The following is a 23,777-nucleotide window of genomic DNA, read 5'->3' on the forward strand; positions in this document are numbered from 1 at the left end:
TCCTTGCTCTCCTAGCTACAGTACACATCGGGTTAATTAACCCGATGTGTACTGCAGCTACATGTGCAGAGAGCCAGAGCCAGCAGCACAGGCAGCGTGAGAGCTGCGGAGGCTGGTAACTAAGGTAAATATCGGGTAACCACCTTGGTTACCCGATGTTTACCCTGGTTACAGCTTACCACAGCTGCCAGATGCCGGATCCTGCTCCCTGCTCGCTTCATTTCGTCGCTCTCTCGCTGTCACACACAGCGATCTGTGTGTCACAGCGGGAGAGCGCCTTTGAAGTAAACAAACCAGAGCTGTGTGTAACGAGCAGCGATCTCGCAGCAGGGGCCAGATCGCTGCTCAGTGTCACACACAGCGAGATCGCTAATGAGGTCACTGTTGCGTCACCAAAACCGTGCCGTAGCAGCGATTTCGGTAGCGATCTCGCTATGTGTGAAGCACCCCTTAGTGAGAAAGGTATATGCCTGTTTATCTTTAAAATCAAGTAAGTCCCTAATGAATCTTTTGTGTTTTCTATCTTTAATGCTCAGTCTATATCTCTCTATTGTTGTCTTGAGGGTAGTTTCCCTGTTTGCAAATTCGGGATCTGTTTTATATTTCAGTGCCTCCTCAATCAGCTTTTGTAATGAACTTGAGGACTTCTCAAGAGTGATCTTTTCCTCTTCTAGCAAGATACACATAAAGCGTAACGATGACACAATTGATTCCTCCTCCCACTTGGCTAATAAATTTGCAGACCTAGACCTGTTAGCGGGGACAATCGTAATCCTTAATCCCCTTGGGACAATTTTCTGCTTAATGTAATTATCCAGTCACTGGACCTCCCACCAGGACTTTATGTTTTCCTTGTAGGCCGCAGTTAAATCATTGAAGATGTTCCTCAAAGAGGGTCCTGATATAGAGCCATTAACATCCGATAACTCTGAAAAAGCCTCTCTAGCGTCATCCAACCATGTATTAGCATCAATAGACCCAGAGAGGAAACCAGCCATAATTATCAAACCTGCATCAAAAGAGACCGTATAGGATAAACTTTAAGGGGTAATAGTCAGAAAACCGTAGAAAAAACCCTTAAAACAATACTTTATTGGTAATGGTTAAAAGTAGAAATCCCCACACAAAACAACCAAAATATAGATAAAAAGACAAAGTGCTATAGTGCAGAACGGGGGTTGGTCAAATCCCCTATAAAGTCCCTGCCTTGCCGCGGAGGTCGGCACCCTAAATGAACGAGAATGGCGCCCCCACTCACCGACGGCTTGCCCTCCTGTCCCTGCGCTGTACTCAAGTGCAGCTATTCTGGGAAGACAGAAAAGTGTACATTTTTAGTATTGCATAATTTACAGGATACCTTGGTACTGGGATTTCCGTGGTTGCAGACCCATAATCCAGTTCTTGACTGGAGATCCTTGTCAGTAGCTAGTTGGGGTTGTCAAGGTTTGCATCAGGACCTATCCATGTCGTCCACGTCTGCTCAGGCAGTTGATGTTCCGGTCTTCTTGTCTGATTTCCGTGATGTATTTAATGACCAGGAATCTGATTCTCTGCCCCCACACCGGGATTGTGACTGTGCCATTGAGTTGGTGCCCGGTTGTAAATTTCCCAAGGGGCGGATTTTCAACTTGTCTGTGCCCGAACATGATGCCATGCGGTCATACATCAGGGAATCATTGGAGAAGGGGCACATTCGGCCCTCATCTTCTCCTTTGGGTGCCGGCTTCTTCTTTGTTGCTAAGAAAGATGGTTCGTTGAGGCCTTGTATTGATTACCGTCTTCTTAATAAAATTACGGTCAAATATCAATACCCTTTGCCTCTGATGTCTGATCTGTTCTCTAGAGTGAAGAGTGGCAAATGGTTTACGAAACTGGATCTCAAGGGTGCGTATAATCTCATCCGTATTAAGGAGGGTGATGAATGGAAGACGGCTTTTAATACTCCTGAGGGGCATTTTGAGTACCTAGTGATGCCTTTTGGGCTCACTAATGCACCCTCCATCTTCCAGGCCTTCATGAATGATATTTTTCGGGACCTTATTGGTAAATTTTTGATTGTGTATTTGGATGACATCTTGATTTTTTCTGATGATTGGGACTCTCATGTTGGGTAAGTACGGGCTGTTTTTCAGATACTTAAGGATCATGCACTGTACGTTAAGGGGTCAAAGTGCCTCTTTGGGGTTCAAAGGATTTCCTTTTTGGGCTTCATCTTGTCTCCCTCTGCTATCGAAATGGACCCGGTTAAGGTTCAGGCTATTTACGACTGGGTGCAACCGACTTTTCTAAAACCCCTGCAGCGGTTTTTGGGGTTTGCTAATTTTTACCGTAAATTTATAGCCAATTTTTCTGCCATTGTCAAACCTCTGACAGATTTGACAAAGAAGGGAGCTGATACTGAACATTGGACCCCAGAGGCAATTGTGGCCTTCCAGGAGCTTAAAACGCGATTCACTTCTGCCCCAGTCCTCTAGCAACCTGATGTGTCTCGTCCATTTCAAGTTGAGATTGATGCCTCAGAGATCGGAGCAGGTGCTGTTCTGTCTCAACGAGACACTACTTCGGGTAAACGTAAGCCCTGTGCCTTTTTCTCTCGGAAGTTTGCTCCTTCTGAACGGAATTATGATGTGGGGAACCAGGAATTATTGGCTATGAAGCGGGCATTTGAAGAGTGGAGGCATTGGTTGGAGGGGGCTAGGCATCAAGTTGTGTTGCTTACGGACCACAAGAATCTCATCTACCTGGAATCAGCCAAGAGGTTGAATCCTCGGCAGGCCAGGTGGGCTTTGTTTTTTATCTGGTTTAATTTTGTGGTCTCTTTTTTGCCAGGCACCAAGAATGTTAAGGCCGATGCCCTTTCCAGGAGTTTCTGCACTGACTCTTTGGAGGTTGTCGAACCGTCTACTATCCTGAATGATGGTGTAGTTTTCTCGGCTATTTCGCCTGATCTGCGGTTGGCACTGGCGGAATTTCAGGGGGATAAACCTGAGAGATGTCCTACAGGGAAACTGTTTGTCCCCGACCAATGGAGAGACCGAGTTGTCTCTGAGGTTCATTGCTCTGTTTTGGCGGGTCATCCTGGCATTTTTGGTACTCGGGATCTTGTGAGACGCTCTTTTTGGTGGCCTTCCCTGTCCCAGGATGTCCGTCGTTTTGTGCAGTCGTGTGGAGTTTGTTCTAGGTCCAAGCCCTGTTGTTCACGTTCTAGTGGGCTATTATTACCTTTTGCCGGTACCTAAGAAACCTTGGACGCACATCACTATGGATTTTATTTCAGCGCTTCCCGTCTCTCAGAAAATGACTGTGATTTGGGTGATCTCTGACACATTCTCTAAGATGGTCCACTTGGTTCCCCTATCTAAGTTGCCGTCTTCATCAGAGTTGGTGCCTTTGTTTTTCCAACATGTTGTTCGTTTGCATGGTATTCCCGAAAACATTGTTTCTGAGAGAGGGGTGCTGTTTGTATCCAGGTTTTGGAGGATTTTTTGCTCCAAATTGGGTATTCAGCTGTCTTTCTACTCGGCGTTTCATCCTCAGACCAACGGTCAGACTGAAAGGTCTAACCAGACCCTGGAGACCTATTTACGATGTTTTGTTTCTGCGGATCAGGATGACTGGGTTTCGTTTTTGCCTTTTGGCTGAGTTTGCCTTTAACAATAGAGCTAGCTCTACCAAATTGGTGTCCCCCTTTTTCTGCAATTTTGGGTATCACCCTAGGTTCCTCTCAGGGCAGCTTGAGGCGTCTGACTGTCCAGGGGTGGATTCGGTGGTCAACAGAATGGAGCAGATTTAGGGGCAGGTAGTGGATAAACTGTTTCAGTCCCAAGAAACTGCCCAAAAGTTTGCCAACCGGCGTCGGACTGTTGGTCCCTGGTTTAAAGTAAGGGACATGGTGTGGTTGTCCTCTAAAAATATTCCTATGAGAGTTCCATCTCCTAAATTTAAGCCCAGATTTATTGGACCTTATAAGATTTCGGAGATTATCAACCCTGTATCTTTCCGTTTGACTCTGCCTGCGTCATTTAAGATTCACAATGTCTTCCATAAATCCTTGTTGAAGAAACATGTGGAGCCAACAGTTCCTGCAGCAGCGCCTCCTGACCCTGTTTTGGTACAAGGGGATCTGGAGTATGAGGTTGAAAAAATTCTGGATTCCCGTCGCAGTAGGCGTCAGCTTCAGTACCTTGTGAAATGGAAGGGTTATGGGCAGGAGGATAACTCTTGGGTTGTGGCTTCTGACATTTATGCGGACAGGTTGGTTCGCGCCTTCCATCATGCTCATCCCGAGCGACCCGGTGGCGTTGGTGAGGGTTCGGTGACCCCTCCTCAAGGGAGGGGTACTGTTGTGAATGTTAGTTATGTTTTGGCTGCTGGGAGGCTCCCTTTGGTGGCCAGGAATGGTTTGGACTTGGACCAGGTGTGTTGAGCAATGGGCGTTTCCTTTGCTAACTCTCTGCTTATTTAAATTCTGGTATGATAGCAGGCTATGCCGGATGTCAGTTGTTCTTTGTATCACCAGCCTGCTTCATTCTGCTCCACACCACATCTACCACAGATAAGTGCTTGCTCTTTATTTATTGTTTGGTTCTTTTGCTCTTATCTGGGTTTGTCATTTGCTGTGGTTGTTTTCAGTTTATTTGCATGCAGGGATTTTCCCCCTCAGTTGCTTGGCTGGGGAACTCCCTGCAGTTCTGTTTGGAATATAGCTCCTTTCGGTCCATGTGTTTGTGGCTTGTTGAATTTGTTATGATTCTTGTTTTCTGTTCATTGGTATGACAAAAGCACCTGGTATAGGACGGAGTTCAGATCGTGTGATCTGAGGGCCTTTTTGTACTATCAGGAATTTGGAATTTTGCAGGGTTTTACTCTGGCCACCATCAGTCCCTTTCCTGTCCTTTCCTATGTTAGTCAGTGGGGGCCTCACGTTTTGCTAATCCTGTCATCTATCTATGTATTGTGTTTTTCCTATATCACCGCAGTCTTTGAATGTGGGGGGCTTGCTATTCTTAGATACTATGTTGATGCACTGGTCCTGAAGAAGAGGTATATCCTCGAAACGCGTAGACCGATGGAATAAAAGAATACGTTTATAACATCAACGTGCTACATCTTCATTTTGGCTGATGCGCGGCATTAACCCCCTTTTTCTCTGATTTGTATGCACATCCACTTCGGGCTGCAGCAGACGCCATCATCCTATGCTCTATCAGTGGTTGTGACTATCACAACCATTTCAGGTGAGTGTATTTTTCCTGATCTACCTCACTGATCTGTTGGTATTACACTATCAGCGCTCCTTATTTTTCAGCTTATATGTCTATTTTCTGAGGCAGAGAGTTATTCATCTTTCCTTACTTTAGGATAGCTAGTTCTCCAGCTGGGTTCGCGGTGCACAGGATGTTAGTTCACCCCTTGGCTACTTCTAGTTGTGATGGTTAGTAAGGGGATGGCGGCCAGATTAGTTGCCAATGCTCTTGTCACCTTTTACCAATGATTTGTGGTGGTCTTCCATGGTTCCGGATCATAACACAGCACTCTTTCGCGCGCTGTGGCCCTCTGGGAACTTCCGGTTCCTGTTTCAGGCTGAAGATGAAGGGCGGGGCTTCGGCTTTGCACCCTTTTCCAAGAAGATGGCGTTTTTGGTGCAAAAACAGTGGAAAAATGGCGGACGTCGCAAAAAATGGGATTTTGGATTGCGATTTTCACTTCTCAAGGCGCACGTCACCCAGGTTAGTGGGTCCTGCTCGCATCCTGTTCGTGACACCAAGTTTTCCTAAGGTGTGCCGCCCCAACGACAGCTGATGGGCTGCTCAGACCCGTATCCACTGTGGCTCGATAGGTCTCCGGATCAGAGGAGGGGTCGCGCGGCTACCCGGAATAAAAAGGGGGGAATGTTTTGGGTGGTGAATGGGATAATATTCGTGACGCCACCCTCGGTATGTGGTAACGTGAGGGACCACCGCTGCCATTTGGGGGGAGCCCGGGGACGATGGCATGGCAGCTCGAGATGTTAACCCCTCCGTGGGCAGGGGGAGTCATGTCCCGGGACTCGGTGATGGATGGAGTGGGGAACCCGTTGGGGTTGAAGAGATATCGGGTACTCACACAGTCCAAAGTCGCTGACACCAGGTAAACCAAACTCTTGAATGCTCCGTCTTCGTTGGGCGAGCACGCTGGGTCCCGTGCCCCTTTGGTGTTGCTGGTTGGTCTGAAGCCTTGTCCCTTGGCATTGTGTGTCCTTCGTATGGATCCCTTTCGCCTAAAACTACTCGGGTCCCGCTCACCTGCGTGGCTAGCAGGGTGAGCTTGCTCTCAGGGTTGACGCTTGGGATTTTCTGGACGGTTGTGGGAAGTCCTATCCCCCTCGTCGTTGCGCTAGTATCCCGATTCTGGAGCAGGTGGGGAACGGTTCCTGAAGACTCCGTTCCCGTCTGGTGAGTTACTGGGCTGCGTGAAGCTTCTTCCCAGCCTAGGGTCCGTGTACCCCGTCGTGCCCTAGCCCCTGCCTGGTTGTAGCACAAGGCAGCCGGCCTGCTCTCTGTAGCAGCACCGTGCCCCCTGTCACTACCTCCCTGCGACCGTGGTCCCAGCTTCTTCTGGCCAGGCCAACGTCTGGTACCTGGTACAGGAGCCTAGCTCCACAGCGTGACCTGTCCTGTCACCGCTGTTTCACTACTCAACTACTACTAAACTGACATTTCTGCCCTGCCTCTTCCATCCCTCCATCTGGGTGGCCCTATTCCCCTCAGGCTGCCCAATGGGTGTTTGGTGGGTGTGGTGCAGAGTGTTCCTCAGGATTTAGGTATACCTATTGGTAGCAACACCAAATTGACAGGACCCGTGACCAAGGAGGAGCGGGAACCATGCAGAAGAGCAGATTGCACGGCACCCTTCTGATGACATGATAGGCCTGGACGTCACATAAGCAAATGGCAGATAAAGTTAACATACATTCAGAATACAGAGCTATTTATATCTGAAAACTATTGGGCCACTCCTTCGGAATCCACCCACAAGTCCCTCCCATATCGCCATGGAGAATGTATACAATTAAAAAACATTCCATTAAAACATAGTACAATTTCAAAACAACATTTACATTCAGTCATATAGTAGAGCAGGAATGTGCATTGTCCTTACACCTTAAAATGTTGTTAGTAATCATATCTTAATGTTTTAATATGCCGATCTTGTGATTCAGAGAGGAAACCCTCCCATTATAAGAACACAAATCACAGGACATTATCTCTCAAACGTGTTGATAATCTCCTATGTAAGTACACTGAGCATTAGTGCATAGTATATAAGTATGTTGGGTCTGGAGTTGATGGCTCCTCCCACAGCAGCTGTGTGGGGGGGCAGATGCTCTCATGCAATAACCACACAACTGAATGTCACTGCACGGAAGCCACTCCCAGATACACACCACCAGCACATTATCTGGGTGCAGATGGCTTATCCGGCAGTCATGTGGCTGAGCATCATGTGGCATCGGCCATCTTGGCTCCACACCCCCAGCACGTCATGGAGGTGTAGACTGCCAATATGGCATACATGTGACCACACATCTCTACATCATGCCGTACTGTGTCCTCCCATCCATCACTGGCTGTCAAATCAGTGGGGGAAAAAACGCTGTTATGTCAATCATGTGGCCGAATGGCCATTCCTAGTTTAAGTGACGCTGTCACGCAATATGGTCATGTGTGCTGATCACATGGTGAAACATCACATGGTATGTAAGACTCAGTCATATGATGCTCAATTAAGATCACCTGAAATTAAATAATAAGAATCCCAAAATCCATTCTGACACAATCAGAATTTGTAAATTTAGCCATGTAGCAGAGTTGAGACACCTGTCCAGCACATACCAGGCTCTAAATAGAGATTGTACATTGACAGTGAGGTATCAACCACAGGACGAGGTCTGCTGGACTGCAGAGTGGGTGACATTGTAGTCAAAGAAATTATAAGTCTTGCTGATTGAACAAACATAGCAAATAAACAACAGATCAGACCTTCACAAGACAGGCATCCCTGAATTATCTGTGTTAACCCTTGCAGCATGCTAACTTCAGCTTACATAGCAAAAACCCTCTTACAGATTCTCTTTAAGGCCTCTGGAGTATATCATCCCTAACCATCAGATCCATATCATTTCCTTTAATTTTAAACATTTCATTCTGTCCCCTCCTCTTTTGAAATTCGGCACACTATCTTTAATCTGGAATCTAAGTTGACTGACACCATGCTTGCGCTCAAAAAAATGTTTTGGGATTGCCAGATCCGTTTTCTTTGTTCTTATATTAGATTTGTGTCATCCAATGTGTTGTTGCACTGGTTGTGTTGTTTAACCAATGTATTGAAGTCCGCAGAAGTCCACAGAAGCAGATAAACCACATAGTCAGTGTTGTACGTTTAATAGCCCTTAATTTTGAACAGCATACCGGTTTTGGAGTGTTGAAATGTGTCACCTTTCTTGCCATTGTTGCAATTACAACATGACAGTCATGGAAATGTATAATATGACAGTTTTGTTAAAAATCTGTGTTGTAATGTTTTTCCTTCAATCTCCTCCCTAACTAGTTACTCACAAAATGGTTTTGCTTTCTGGTAAGCCATCATTAGACATTCGTGGAAAGTTTGAGTATGTGGATGAGAGTCTTGTATCATTGACGAATAGAAACGTAGTATATGTCCGACTTTGGACACTATATTGTCTAAACATAGCACCAAAGAGAATTCTGTGTTAATTAGTTTTGTATCTATTGTACTGTAAGGGCTACAATGTGTTCTCTTTTCATACCATGGATATCCTCTATCTATAAATTTATTTGTCATCTCATCCTGGCATTTTTTTCTACATATTGGATCATTTACTATTTTACTAACTCTCAATTACTGGCTTTTAGGAGGAGATTTGGTGGTTGTTGGAGAATGAAAACTAGATTTTTAATTTGTAGGTTATGTATACAGATCTGTCAAGACACGTCCCTGTTGATAGACTATGATGTCTGGAAAACTTAGTTGGTCATATAAATAAGCCATAGTAAATTTCAACATAGGATGTACTAAATTAATTTCTCCCATAAAAGTTTTGAGGGATCTAAAGTCACCAATTCAAATGGCAAAGATGTCATCTATATACTTACATCCCACAGAATTGTTTGTGAAGGTGGCTGTGGTACACATTGGACTCCTAGAATTTGGACATGAAAAGATTAGCATATGTGAGGGCGATATTCACACCCATTGCAGTACCCTGGCATTTTCCATAAAATTGGTCGCCAAAAAGGAAACTGTTTTTAAATAGAACAATTTTCAAAAAAGAAATAATGATTTCTTGTTTTCCCCTTTGTATATTATTTTTCAGTGGGACTGACACAATAGCATTAACACTACTTTCATGGTCAATTTATGTGTATAGGCTGCACACATCAAAGGACATGAATATTGAATTATGTGGTACATTCGTTAAATTTTTGATAGAAAGTTACCATTATCCCACACAAGATTTGTTTTTTGTAACATAGGGTTATAATAATTTGGCCAGAAAAATTGACAGAGGCATGAAAATGGAGTCTGTATCAACAACGATAGATCTATTGGAAGGGTCCTAAAGTCCCTAATATATCTTTGGGACAGTAGTCAAGACATACAACAGAGAAAAGAGGAGTAAACCCTGTCTGATGTCACATTGTAGGAGTAAAGTATGGGAGGAAAAATCATTTACCATTATTTGGTAAATGGCTGATAATATTAGGGACATTTCCACTTAATAAAACTCACTGGAATTTTTTATTTTTTTTAATCCTGTCTTCAAGTATAACTCAGCTGGATCAAATGGCACTATTACCTTCATCCTCAGTTGTCATGTGGTATATAGAAACAAGTAGAAACAATTGTTTCAGGTTTTATCCACTAGACTTGCCAGGCATGCAGCCATTTTGGGTGAGGCAGATAATGAAAAAGAATTGCATAATTAACTAGACAGTATATTACCTACGATCTATCTGTAAAAGAGAGCTGGACAAATATACAGTGGGTACTGAAAGTATTCAGACTCCTTTAAATGTTTCACTCTTTGTTTCATTGCAGCCATTTGGTAAATTAAAAAAAGTTCATTTTTTTTCTCATTAATGTACACTCTGCAAATTTATTAAACAAGAAAAACTGAAATATTACATGGTCATAAGTATTCAGACTAATTGCTCAGCATTTAGTAGAAGCACCCTTTTGAGCTAGTACAGCCATGAATCTTCTTGGGAATAATGCAACAAGTTTTTCACACCTAGATTTGCGGATCCTCTGCCATTCTTTCTTGCAGATCCTCTCCAATTCCATCAGGTTGGATGGTGAATGTTGGTGGACAGCCATTTATAGGTTTCTTCAGAGATGCTCAATTGGGTTTAGGTCAGGACTCTGGCTGAGCCAGTCAAGAATGGTCACAGAGTTGTTCTGAAGGCATTCCTTTGTTATTTTAGCTGTGTGCTTAGGGTCATTGTCTTGTTGAAAGGTGAACCTTCGGCCAAGTCAGAGGTCCAGAGCACTCTGGAAGAGGTTTTCTTCCAGGATATCTCTGTACTTGGCCTCATTTATTTTTCCTTCAATTGCAACCAGTCATCCTGTCCCTGCAGTTGAAAAACACCCCATAGCATGATGCTGCCATCACTATGTTTCACTGTTGGGATTGTATTGGGCAGGTGATGAACAGTGCATGGTTTTCTCCACACATACCGCTTAGATTTATCACCAAAACAGTCTTTGTCTCATTAGACCAAAGAATCTTATTTCTCATAGTTTGGGAGTCATTCATGTGTTTTTTTTGTAAACTCTATGTAGGCTTTCATATGTCTTGCACTGAGGAGAGGCTTCCGTTGGGCCACTCTGCCATAATGGCCTGACTGGTGGAGGGCTACAGTGATAGTGGTGGAACTTTCTCCCACTTACAGCATCTCTGGAGCTCAGCCACAGTGATCTTGGGGTTCTTTTTTACCTCTCTCATCAAGGTTTTTCTTCCATGATTGCTCAGTTTGCCTGGATGGCCAGGTCTAGGAAGAGTTCTGGTGGTCCCAAACTTTATCCATTTAAGGAATATGGAAGCCACTGTGCTCTTAGGAACCTTGAGTACTGCAGAAATTCTTTTGTAACCTTGGCCAGATCTGTGCCTTGCCACAATTCTGTCTCTGAGCTCCTTGGGCAGTTCCTTTGATCTTATGATTCTCATTTGGTCTGACATGCACTGTGAGCTGTGAGGTCTTCTATAGACAGGTGTGTGCCTTTCCAAATCAAGTCATCTCAGTTTAATTAAACACAGCTGGACTCCAATGAAAGAGTAGAATCATCTCAAGGAGGATCACAAGGAAGTGTACAGCATGTGACTTAAATATGAGTGCCTGAGCAAAGGGTCTGAATACTTGTGACCATGTGATATTTCAGTTTTTCTTGTTTAATAAATTTGTAAAAATGTCCACATTTCTGTTTTTTTTCTGTCAAGATGGGGTGGAGAGTGTACATTAATGAGAAACAAATGAACTTTCTTGAATTTACCAAATGGCTGCAATGAAATAAAGAGTGAAAAATATAAATGAGTCAGAATACTTTCTAACCCACTGTATATCACAATAGGAATATCCTTATCAAGATTCAGAATAATTAATATTGTGGCCCATAGTTATAGGGTATAGGTGACATTGAGTATCTTATCTTCACTGGTACAATTTCAGGAGACAAAAGGTCTTTTTCATAAGTAGGACTCAACTAGGAGTCCCTCAGTGGCTAAGAATTTGTGATATTGTGGGGAAGTTAAAGCTACAGATATTTCCTCTTCCATAATTGGTCCTCCCAAGTAATCATGCTGCTTCTTCAGAAAGAAGAGGAGAGAGAGGAACTCTACCTTCAGTAGAACACTCCAAGAAGGGTGTTGTGTTACGAGGGGGACCCGGGGAAGCGTGCCAAGATGGGAAATGGACTGCTTCCGCCGGTCAAGGTCCACTGTGCGGTGTAAGGGACCGCCGCTATGGTGGGTGAAGAGTGAGCGGGTTGCTGCTAGCGATCGTCTGGAATGTCTCAGACGATCTATGTACACCGATCTGCCCTAACCCGTGAGGGTTGTATGGCACAGATCTCACGGCTCGGTGTACCTGTTGCACGGGGAAGCACAGAGGTGCCCACGCACAAGTGCCAGTGGAAGTCACGAGAATATGGCACGAGGGTAGCACAGAGGTGCCCACGCACGTGTGCTTTCAATAACCAGGTGAGTCCAATGGAGACTTGAGGAGCTCACCTGGGACAGGAACACGGCCTGTTGACGGGGGTACTGCCGGAGCAGCAAGGCAGGAACACGGCCTGCAAACGAGGTACTGCCGGAGCAGCAAGGGCCAAGCCCACAAGAGACAGTAATGCCTGAGCAGTGGCGTGGCAGCACGCTGCCAGACATCCAAACATAGAAGGACGGTCGCGCGCCGCCATGATGGCAGGGGGAGCTTTTAAGGAGGTGCAGCTCCACCCGAGGGCGGGCGCGAGGCGGAGATGACGGACTTGACCCAATCAGGGTCCACGACGTCCCAGCCTGGCCAGTCAGGATTCACCACGTCACCAGCCTTGTCATCAAGCCATGTGACGTCAGTGAGCGAATCAGGACCCACCACGCATTGCACATGCTCACCCTCCTGCCTCTGGGAAATAGAGGCGGGATCCTCGGTCTCACAATGTGCAGAGATAACGGGAATCTCACTGCTTCCCTGAGCAGTAAACCTCTGCACATTGCGCAGCCTCGCAGACCTTCGGGGCCGCTGAGCAGGAGAGTCTGCGGCAGGCCAGGAATGGGAGACCGCTTCACTCCTTGTAACAGGAGAACCACTAGGTGTCACCCTTCTGCTGCCTCTCTGAGAAGGTATCTCCTGCACACTGCGCAGTCTGGCAGACCTTCGGCGCTGCTGAGCAGGAGTGCTCGTGGCAGGCAAGGAATGGGAGACTGCCTCAGTCCTTGCCTCAGGAGAGCCACGAGATGTAACATTAGCCCCCCCCCCTGTCCGTGCTCGAAGGCCGCTATCAAACCCGGGGCGCGGATATGATCCTCCAACTCCCAGGATCTATGCTCCGGACCACGGCTGGCCCACTCCACGAGGTAGTACCTCTTGCCCTGTATGACTTTTGTCTCCACAAGTTTTGCCACCTCAGGGTCGTCGGACGGGGAGTCGGTTTGAGCCGGCAGGGACCCCGAGAATTTATTAAGTCGTACGGGTTTCAGGAGGGACACGTGAAAGGTGTTGGCTATAGCCCAGCGTGGAGGGAGCTGGAGTCGATATGCCACTGGGTTTACCTGCTGTAGTACTTTAAACGGACCCAGATACCTAGGGCGAATTTGGCTGCCTGTACCCGTAGGTTAACATTCTTAGAGGACAGCCATACTAGGTCACCAGGGGCGAAGGATGGTGCAGGGCGGCGGCGAACATCAGCCGTTGTCACCATCCGGTCTTTAGCCCTTTTAAGAGCCTCTTGGGTGTCATCCCAGATCTCCCGGGCCTTGGTCGCCCAATCCTCCACTCTAGTATCGGGTGACGTAATGGGCATCGGAACCGGGATTCTGGGATGTTGTCCGTTATTGAGTAGGAACGGAGTCTGGCCAGAGGATTCATGGACCGAATTGTTAATGGCAAATTCGGCCCAAGGAAGGAGGTTAGCCCAGTTGTCGTGGTGCGCGGATATAAAATGGCGGAGGTAAGTTACCAAGGTCTGATTAGTCCTCTCCACTAGTCCATTGGTCTCGGGATGGTATGCGGAGGAGATGTTCAGCTCTATCTGCAGGAGCTTACAGAGCTCTCTCCAGAAGCGAGACGCGAACTGGGGACCCCGGTCGCTCACCACCTTGTCAGGCATGCCATGCAACCTAAATACATGCCGAATGAACAAGGTGGCGAGAGCACGTGACGTCGGGAGTCGTGGGAGAGGCACCAAGTGGACCATTTTAGAGAAGTGGTCCGTGATGACCCATACGACCCTGTGCCCTGCTGACTTGGGCAGATCTCCCAGGAAGTCCATCCCTACCACTTCCCAGGGACGATCCGGCACTGGCAGTGGGTGAAGAAGACCTGCCGGTCTCTGCCGGGACGGCTTATTCCGAGCACACGACATACAGGCTCCCACATATTCCTGTATGTCCTGGGGTAGTCTCGGCCACCAATAATGCCTGGTCACCAGGTCTCTGGTCCTTTTGACCCCGAAGTGACCCCCGACCTTGGAGGCATGGGCCCACGATAGCACCTCGTTCCGTAGTTCAGGGGGAACGAGGGTTTTGCCAGGTGGCACCTGGTCCAAAGAAGTGGGAGTGACCATCCTCAAGCTGTCCGGGGGTAGTATAAGACGAGGCTCCTCCTCGTCCTCCTCCAACACAACCATACAACGTGACAAGGCATCGGCCCGTATGTTCTTCTCACCGGCCAGGTGGCGGCTAATAAAGCGGAACCGGGAGAAGAATAAAGACCAACGGGCCTGCCTTGGGTTCAGGCGTTGTGCTGTCTGGAGGTATGTGAGGTTTTTGTGGTCAGAAAAAACCTCAAATGGATGCTTCGCACCCTCCAGGAGATGCCGCCATTCCTGGAATGCTAGTTTCATCGCCAGTAACTCCCTATCCCCTATGGAGTAGTTCCTCTCGGCCGGAGAAAAGGTCTTGGAGAAAAAGAAACACGGATGTTTCCTTCCTCGTTCGTTTTTCTGGTACAGGACTGCACCCGCACCGACCGAAGAGGCGTCTACCTCCAGTAGGAAGGGTTTGGAGATGTCTGGACGATGAAGGATGGGAGCTCTGGAGAAGTGAGTTTTGAGAGTGTGAAATGCCTCTACCGTTTCCCGTGTCCATGCTTTGGGATTAGCGCCCTTGCGGGTAAGGGCAATGATGGGTGCTGCCACCGTCGAGAAGTTGGGAATGAACTGGCGATAATAATTGACAAACCCCAAGAATCGCTGGATCGCCTTCAGCGAGCGGGGCTCAGGCCAGTTCATCATTGTCTCCAACTTCCCCGGATCCATTGCTAACCCCTGACTGGACACTATGTACCCCAGGAACGGCAAGGATTCCTGTTCAAAAACGCACTTTTCCAGCTTAGCATATAACGAATGGGTGCGGAGCCTCTTAAGTACTCGGATGACATCCCTCCGATGGGTGGTAAGATCGGGGGAGAAGATAAGAATGTCATCCAGGTATGCAACCACGGAAAGATACAAATCCCGGAAAATGTCATTCACAAAGTCTTGAAATACGGCGGGGGCATTGCAGAGTCCGAAGGGCATTACTAGATACTCGTAGTGACCGTCCCTGGTGTTAAAGGCGGTCTTCCACTCATCGCCCTTTCGGACTCGCACTAGATTATACGCCCCGCGTAGATCCAGCTTTGTGAAGACCTTTGCCCCGCGGAATCGATCAAATAGCTCAGTAATGAGGGGCAAAGGGTATTTGTTCTTGATTGTGATTGCATTTAATCCCCTGTAATCGATACAGGGGCGCAGATCCCCTTCCTTCTTCTGCACAAAAAAGAACCCTGCACCAGCCGGTGAAATAGACTTGCGAATGAACCCCTTCGCCAGGCTGTCCGGAATATATTTGGACATAGCCTCCGTCTCTGGAGCAGAGAGTGGATACACTCTGCCCCTGGGGGGCTCGGAGCCTGGCTTCAGGTCTATTCGGCAATCATATGGCCGGTGGGGAGGAAGAGTATCTGCGGCCCTTTTGGAAAAGACATCCCTGTAGGCCTCATAAGGTGTCGGTAAATCCGGCCCCTCAGTATTCCCTGAGGACCCAACCGACCTAATGGTAGCGGGTGGTTCGGTAGTCACGAGGTGCTCTCTACAGGATCCTGCCCAGGATGAGATCTCCCCTGTTGCCCAGTTGAGTATAGGAGCATGCTGTCTCAACCAGGGAAGGCCCAGTAGGATCTCATCCGTCCCCCCTGGAAGCACCAGGAAGGACACCTGCTCATGGTGTCCCGGTGGTACATCCATCCTGAGAGGGATGGTGATCTGGGTGATAGGATCGAGTAGTATGGACCCGTCGACTACCCGGACCCTGAGTGGCTTGGGCAACAGAACCAGGGGAACTGAGTATCGGGTTGCCAGGGAGGTCGAGATGAAATTGCCTTCAGCGCCTGAGTCCAAGCAAGCCAGGGCAGAGAAGAGAGTAGTGCCGAACTGCAACTGGGCGCTGATAGTCAACCTAGAGGGAGAAGTAGCGTCTAGAGTCCCCCCTCTGATAGAAACTAGACGCTGTCTTTTCCCGACGGTTTGGGACATCGGGTAGCTATGTGTCCCCTCTGCCCACAGGAAAAGCAGATGACACAAGACCGAGAACCTGGGGCAGAGGAGACCACCTTGGACACCTCCATTGACTCCACGGAGTCGCCTACAGGACTGGCTGGGGGACCTGTCTGATGGAAGACGGGAGTCAGACGCTTTTTAGGCCGAGAAGGCGTGGGTGCTGAAGAGACCTCGAGCCTTCGCTCCGCCTGGCGGATGTCTATGCGAGAGGCAACCTGAATCAAGGACTCTAAAGTGGCAGGCACCTCACGTGTGGCCAATGCGTCTTTGACAAACCCTGCCAGGCCCTCCCAAAACACAGGGACAAGGACCTTATCCGGCCAGTCCAGCTCTGCGGCCAGTGTCCTAAAGTGTACAGCAAAGTCCCCGACTGAAGCAGACCCTTGCCGAAGTCGTAGGAGGCGCAGCGCGGAATCGTGGGTGACTTGAGGCCCAAGGAACACCATTCTCATGGCCCCAAGATAAGCTGCTAAGTTATTCACCACACGATCTCCGCGCTCCCACAACGGCGTGGACCACTTCAGCGCTCTCCCTGTGAGCAGGGACTGGACGAAGGCTACCTTCGCCTTCTCGGTAGCGTAAAGAGTCGCGGACAGCTCTAAGTAGGTGGTAACCTGGTTTATAAAACCACGGCACTCAGAGCTGTTGCCGCTAAAGCGCTCTGGAAGCGCAAGGCGAGGAGACCTTCCGCCCAATAGCACAGCCTGGGTAGCCGCCTGGGTGGCGACTGTCGTCAGAGTAGTCTTATCGGAGGAAGACTGCTCCACTGCTGCCAATCGCGACTCCAACTGCTGCACATAACGCAGCAACTGCTGCTGCTCTTCAGCCATAGCCAGACCTTTTGCGCGACCGTAATGTTACGAGGGGGACCCGGGGAAGCGTGCCAAGATGGGAAATGGACTGCTTCCACCGGTCAAGGTCCACTGTGCGGTGTAAGGGACCGCCGCTATGGTGGGTGAAGAGTGAGCGGGTTGCTGCTAGCGATCGTCTGGAATGTCTCAGACGATCTATGTACACCGATCTGCCCTAACCCGTGAGGGTTGTATGGCACAGATCTCACGGCTCGGTGTACCTGTTGCACGGGGAAGCACAGAGGTGCCCACGCACGTGTGCCAGTGGAAGTCACGAGAATATGGCACGAGGGTAGCACAGAGGTGCCCACGCACGTGTGCTTTCAATAACCAGGTGAGTCCAATGGAGACTTGAGGAGCTCACCTGGGACAGGAACACGGCCTGTTGACGGGGGTACTGCCGGAGCAGCAAGGCAGGAACACGGCCTGCAAACGAGGTACTGCCGGAGCAGCAAGGGCCAAGCCCACAAGAGACAGTAATGCCTGAGCAGTGGCGTGGCAGCACGCTGCCAGACATCCAAACATAGAAGGACGGTCGCGCGCCGCCATGATGGCAGGGGGAGCTTTTAAGGAGGTGCAGCTCCACCCGAGGGCGGGCGCGAGGCGGAGATGACGGACTTGACCCAATCAGGGTCCACGACGTCCCAGCCTGGCCAGTCAGGATTCACCACGTCACCAGCCTTGTCATCAAGCCATGTGACGTCAGTGAGCGAATCAGGACCCACCACGCATTGCACATGCTCACCCTCCTGCCTCTGGGAAATAGAGGCGGGATCCTCGGTCTCACAATGTGCAGAGATAACGGGAATCTCACTGCTTCCCTGAGCAGTAAACCTCTGCACATTGCGCAGCCTCGCAGACCTTCGGGGCCGCTGAGCAGGAGAGTCTGCGGCAGGCCAGGAATGGGAGACCGCTTCACTCCTTGTAACAGGAGAACCACTAGGTGTCACCCTTCTGCTGCCTCTCTGAGAAGGTATCTCCTGCACACTGCGCAGTCTGGCAGACCTTTGGCGCTGCTGAGCAGGAGTGCTCGTGGCAGGCAAGGAATGGGAGACTGCCTCAGGAGAGCCACGAGATGTAACAGTGTTGTATGAATAACATATGAATAACATATGAGAGGAAGTGTAACACTTTCCCAAAGTTTACAAATATCTCTAGTGTGTTGATTCATTAACTTTGTTATTTATGGGATGCCATTTCAATCTTGGAGTGGGGGAGCAGTGCACCACTGTAGTCTCCATGTTCAGTGTTTCTTTACCTAAAGAAGTAAAGATGAGCAAATTATTTCGACAACAACTTAAGTTCACCTCAATGTTTTTAAAAATGTATTAGGTAACAAACACAAAATCCTAGACAATACAAATAAAAACATTTAAAAATGTGCACATTAAGCCAGAACCAGTTTCCTAGGCCAAAAATTGGCACTGGGATATGACCATACAAATGGCATGATAACCAATAGAGCCTTGTAGTGGATAGCTGAGATACAGTAAGAATGAATGAAGACTACCCCTAAAGTGATATCAAATTGTATTCATTTAAAATGAAATGTGCAATACACTTGTACAGACAATACGTAATGCAGTATTAAAAAGGAAACCACTTCCTGTGATGATGATATGCATGGTGTCGCTATCCCATATGCTTTTCCTATAATCCAATTTACCTGGTTGGCTATGCACTTTATTGCATAAAGTTATTGCTTTCTTTTTTCATATTTTCTATACTGCATTATTTATTATCTGTACATTTGCACTGCACCTTTCTTCTTTAATACTATTTGACATTACTTTAGGGCAGGGGTGTCAAACTCAAGGCTTGCATATCAGAACCTGCCAGCCACATAATTTAATGTGGCTTGCAAGGTGAGGACAAAGAAGGATGATTTAAATTTTTAATTTTGCGCTGGCGCCGTCCTTGCCGCAGGTGGTGCTTGTGCAGATTAATACCATGGTGGGCCTCAGTAAAATGGCTCCGGTCGCACTGAGCAATCTGCGTGTGCGCAGCTGTCCGCTCCATTCTTCCTGAAGATTGCTAAGAGATCAATTTGCTCAAGTGTAGCTCTTGGCTAGGACAGTGCCAGCACAACATTTTAATACGAATAAAGAAAAGACACTAAGAGGTAGCAGAGGGACCAGAACCAAGCTGAAGACCAATCCTCATGTCCAGTATAAAGATATTAATAGAAGTAACTTGTTACTCTCTGCGCCATTAGCATGTGAGTGTGGATACACTGGACCACAGGAGAAGACGAACTTTACAATGACGTAAGAGGGTCGTAATAAAGCACCTACCGGGTATTCACCAGAGCCTCTGTTGGTGAGCTTGGGCTCTACTGAAAGTAGAAGCCAGATGCCACTCCCAGGGTAGTAACCAGGATTGTGGCAGCTGAGTGCAGCTGCATGACAGCAGGACAGTAAAGGAGCCACAGACAGGATGTGTACTAGGACTCGGGCAGGGCAGACTCAGGAACACAGGCAGGTCTAGAACAGGTACACTGGCAGGACACAGGTGACACGGACTCTGGATATGCCGGACCCTGGATACGCTGGTCTCTGGATACACCGGACCTTGGATACAACGGTCCCTGGATAGGCCAGTCTATGGACACGCCGGAAGCAGTACATGCTGGATTCAGTCAGTACACCGGACTCAGGAAGGACACTGGATTTAGGCAGGATACCGGACTCAGGTAGGATAGCAGACTCAGGCAGGATACACAGTAGTGCTAGGACTCAGAAGAATATAAAGGGTAGAGGCTGGAACCAGGACACAGGAACAGACTCAGCAATACTGGCCGGACACAGGAGACCCTGGATGCGCTGGACACTGGATATGCTGGACCCAGGAAGTGCCATACTCAGGCAGGACATCGGACTCAGGCAGGATACTGGACTGAGGTAGGATACATGCTGGTGCCAGGAACACGGACAGGTCAAGTACAGGAAAACAAGCTGGATGGGTCTAGGAACATGGACAGGTCAGGTACAGGAACACAGGCTGAATGGGTCCAGGAACACAGACAAGTACAGGAACACAGGCTGAACAGATTTAGAACTCAGGCAGATCTGGAATGCAGGTTGATCAGATCCAGGAACACAGGCAGGACAATAACTGGAGTGCAGGCTTGTCAGATGCAGGAAACTCAGGACTGGACTGTCCACAAGCTCAGTCATAAATGGCACTGTTATACAAGGCTGGACAGGCCTGGAGCACACACAGAATCGACACTGGGACACAGGCTGAACAGGTTCAGGAACACAGCAGGTACAGAACTGATTACAGGCAGGACTGGTGCTGGATACAGGTAGACCAAATCAACAGGATTAACCTAGGAACCTAATGAGTTGCTCAGACCACTACCATAAGCTAGTAACCAGGAAAAATTGTGCATATGCGGAGGTGTGGCGCCCCTGAGGCCTCAGTCGCTACAGGGTACTGCATCTGATTTAGGATGCTGTACTGATCCAGGTAAGAGGAGGTTAACCACTGGTTTCTACCACTGTACACAAACATCTAGCTATGAGTGACCACATACAGGAAACTAGGCAGCCGGGGAACTCCCTGTCAACATAGCAACGAGCTCCCTGGGCAGAGTGAGTCATTCCAAGGGTGGGGGCACTGAGTGAATAAGTGACTGAGCACAAAGAGTTTGACTTCAGAATAGTCAGAGAAGGAGAAGGAGTAACAGACAGAAGGAGACAGGTCATTGAGGGGCACGCCGGATGGCTCCCCTCAGAAAGACCGACTGGAATGAGTGCTTGAAAGCTATTTCAGGGGAAATGAGAGAGAGAGTACCAGAATACCATGGACTTGTAGAAGAGAGCGGACTGGAGGGAACTGGAACCTGGTGGACAGGGAGTAACTGAGACCACCGGGTGAGCCTGTGAGACTGAGGAGGACACAGCATCTGAGGGGAAGCTACACTGCTCCCTTGGGGCTGATGCAGACAGGTTGCAGACCCCTGGCATGGACCATACTTCATGTTGCTTCATCAGATACTGCAGGGTCGTGGGTGGACTAGGTAGTCCCCGGGCTAATGTGGGCGTCACATGAGACGATCTATCGTGCGATGCATCATCGGGGTCACGGTTTTTGTGACGCACATCCGGCATCGTTTGCGACGTCGTCCCGCATTACACCTACGAGAGACGCCAAACGTTTGCAAACCGTGTGCAAATCGTTTATCTGTCACACGTCGCTCATTTTTAAAAAAACGTTTATTTTTCTTTCAGCTGGTTGTTCATCGTACCCGGGGTAGCACACATTGCTCCGTGTGACACCACGGGACTGATAAACACAACTTACCTGCGTCCCGCGGCACCTGCCGGCTATGCGGAAGGAAGAAGGTAGGCGACATGTTTACGTCCTGCTCATCTCCGCCCCTCCGCATCTATTGGCCGGCCGCTGTGCGAGGTCTCTGTGACATCGAACGTCCCTCCCCCTTTAGGAAGAGGATGTTCGCCGCCCACAGCGAGGTCACACAGCAGGGAAGTACGTGTGACGGCGGATTAACGACTTTGTGCGACACGGTTAGCGATTTGCCCGTGACGCACAAACGACGGGGGCGGGTACGATCGCTCGTGCGATCGCACGATAGATCGTACGGTGTGATGCCTGCATTACTCAGTTTGAATGGGAGAAACGTGGAACTGGAGTTCCCAAGTTGCATCATGCCACGGGTATCCACACTACACTACAGGCGCAGAGGAGAAAGGTCTTACATGTTCATAGACACCGGTGGTTGCTCCTTGCTTACCCTGGACCAGCTGGGGTCAAGCACGGTGGTGACTGGTACCCCAAGGGCAACCTTCTAACGAACTCTGAGTAAAAGACATGGACCTGCAGCCGCTGCCTTGGCCTGTTATTACCGGCGCCGGCGCCCCACGCTTCGGCGGCAACAGCCCGTTTACCTGGTCGCCACCGTTCTCCCCAGGGTTCGCTCCACCTGTTGGGAGCTGAACTACCTGAGCTGTGTCAACACCAGCCCTGGAGGAGAGCCACATCTCGCAGCGGTGGCCGATTTCTGGCCACGAACCACGGGTGGTGCTGCAAAGCGTCCCCCATCCAACACTGCTCCTGGGAGAGGAAAAGTCACAGGATTAGTCAGCGGTGGAGGAGGCCGAGATCCATGTCGCCGCTGCAACCGGTGGCACACTTCCCAGGGACCCTTCACCCTCCTTCCATCCCATCCCCCTTTACACTGGACACCTTGCACCCGCCTGTTTGTTTTTACATGTAGTCGACGGGGCCACGGAGCCGGGTCAGGCCAGTCAGAGCAGAAACCCCAAATACCACTGGCCCGGTGATGAGTAACCCCCTAGGCCCTGGGGCCTAAGGACCTCGGCGGGAGCCCGGGGCCAAAACACACGTGGGCAGCCACGGAGCAGAGTCGAGGATCGCACTAGACATGAGCAGCAAAGCAAGAGCGTAAGGGACCGAGACACATGTGAGCAGCCATGCAGCAAAGCAGGGAACCAAAATGCACTTGGGCGGCTGTGCAGCAGAGCAGAGGACCGAGATGAATCTGCACGATCACAAGGACAAACATGTGTCCAAAGAGGTAATGGCCTATGTGTTCCTGTCTAGCGGGAGCAGAGGAGAGATCAGGGGCATTGGCGCAGGTAAGGACCGGAATGCCGGTGTAATTAGGGATATGGATAGTATCACCCTCCTCATGCCTTCCCTTTAACAGGACTGAAAGAAAATTACACAAAAGAAAAAGTACATTCAATTGTACGTTTGCCGACCGCAGGAGAGTTGGGATTAAGTTCTGCTGTACACATAGGCAGGTCACAGCTTGAAATAGCTCTGAGGGTAAAAAATGACCAGACTCCGGAGAGTCCATGGCCTGAGCAAACTGTTATGCTCTGCGCCATTTTGTCTTACATGAGCGTGTAAATTTGTATGGTCCCACTGGACCAGAGGCGGAGCCGGGCATAACGTGACATGAAAGGGGCATAACTAAGCCCCTACCGGGTAATCACCAGAGCCTCTAAAGGTGAGGTTGGACTTTGCTGCCGATAGATGACACGTGCCACACCCAGAGAGGTGTTTGGGACTGTGGTATTTGAGCATAGCTAATTGACAACACAACAGGAATGAAGTCACATCAGCAGCCGGGCTGCTCGGATCCGGATCTGCAGTGTGACTCAAGGGGTCTCCGGATCCGGGGGTCTCGCGGATACTTCGAAATATAAGGGGGGATAACGGTATTTGGGGATATTGTATACAGTCTGTGACGCCACCCATGGTGTGTGGTAAAATGGGGTACCACCGCTGCTATTAGGGAACACCCAGGGCGCTGGGATGGCAGCTAGCTGTTATTAACCCTCCGTGGGTAGGGATGGATGCCCCTGGACCCAGTGTCTCTGTGCTGAGGATGGTGATTGCAGGGGCTGGCGCGCCTGGACGGACCGGAGGATGTTGGTGTACTCCCTATTAAAGAAATCACACAAGTCCGTGGTAAACCAAGGTGCCAGTGGCCGGAGCTCCGTGGCCGGGTGTATTCTGGTCCCTCACCCGGGGTGATGGTCTGTATCACTTTCCTCTGCACTATTTTAGTTCTCTTTTGGACTTCTCGGTATGGAACTCGGGAGTCCGCTCCCAGAA

The sequence above is a fragment of the Anomaloglossus baeobatrachus genome, chromosome 2 (genome assembly GCF_048569485.1).
Source record: "Anomaloglossus baeobatrachus isolate aAnoBae1 chromosome 2, aAnoBae1.hap1, whole genome shotgun sequence".
Taxonomy (NCBI): Eukaryota; Metazoa; Chordata; class Amphibia; order Anura; family Aromobatidae; genus Anomaloglossus; species Anomaloglossus baeobatrachus.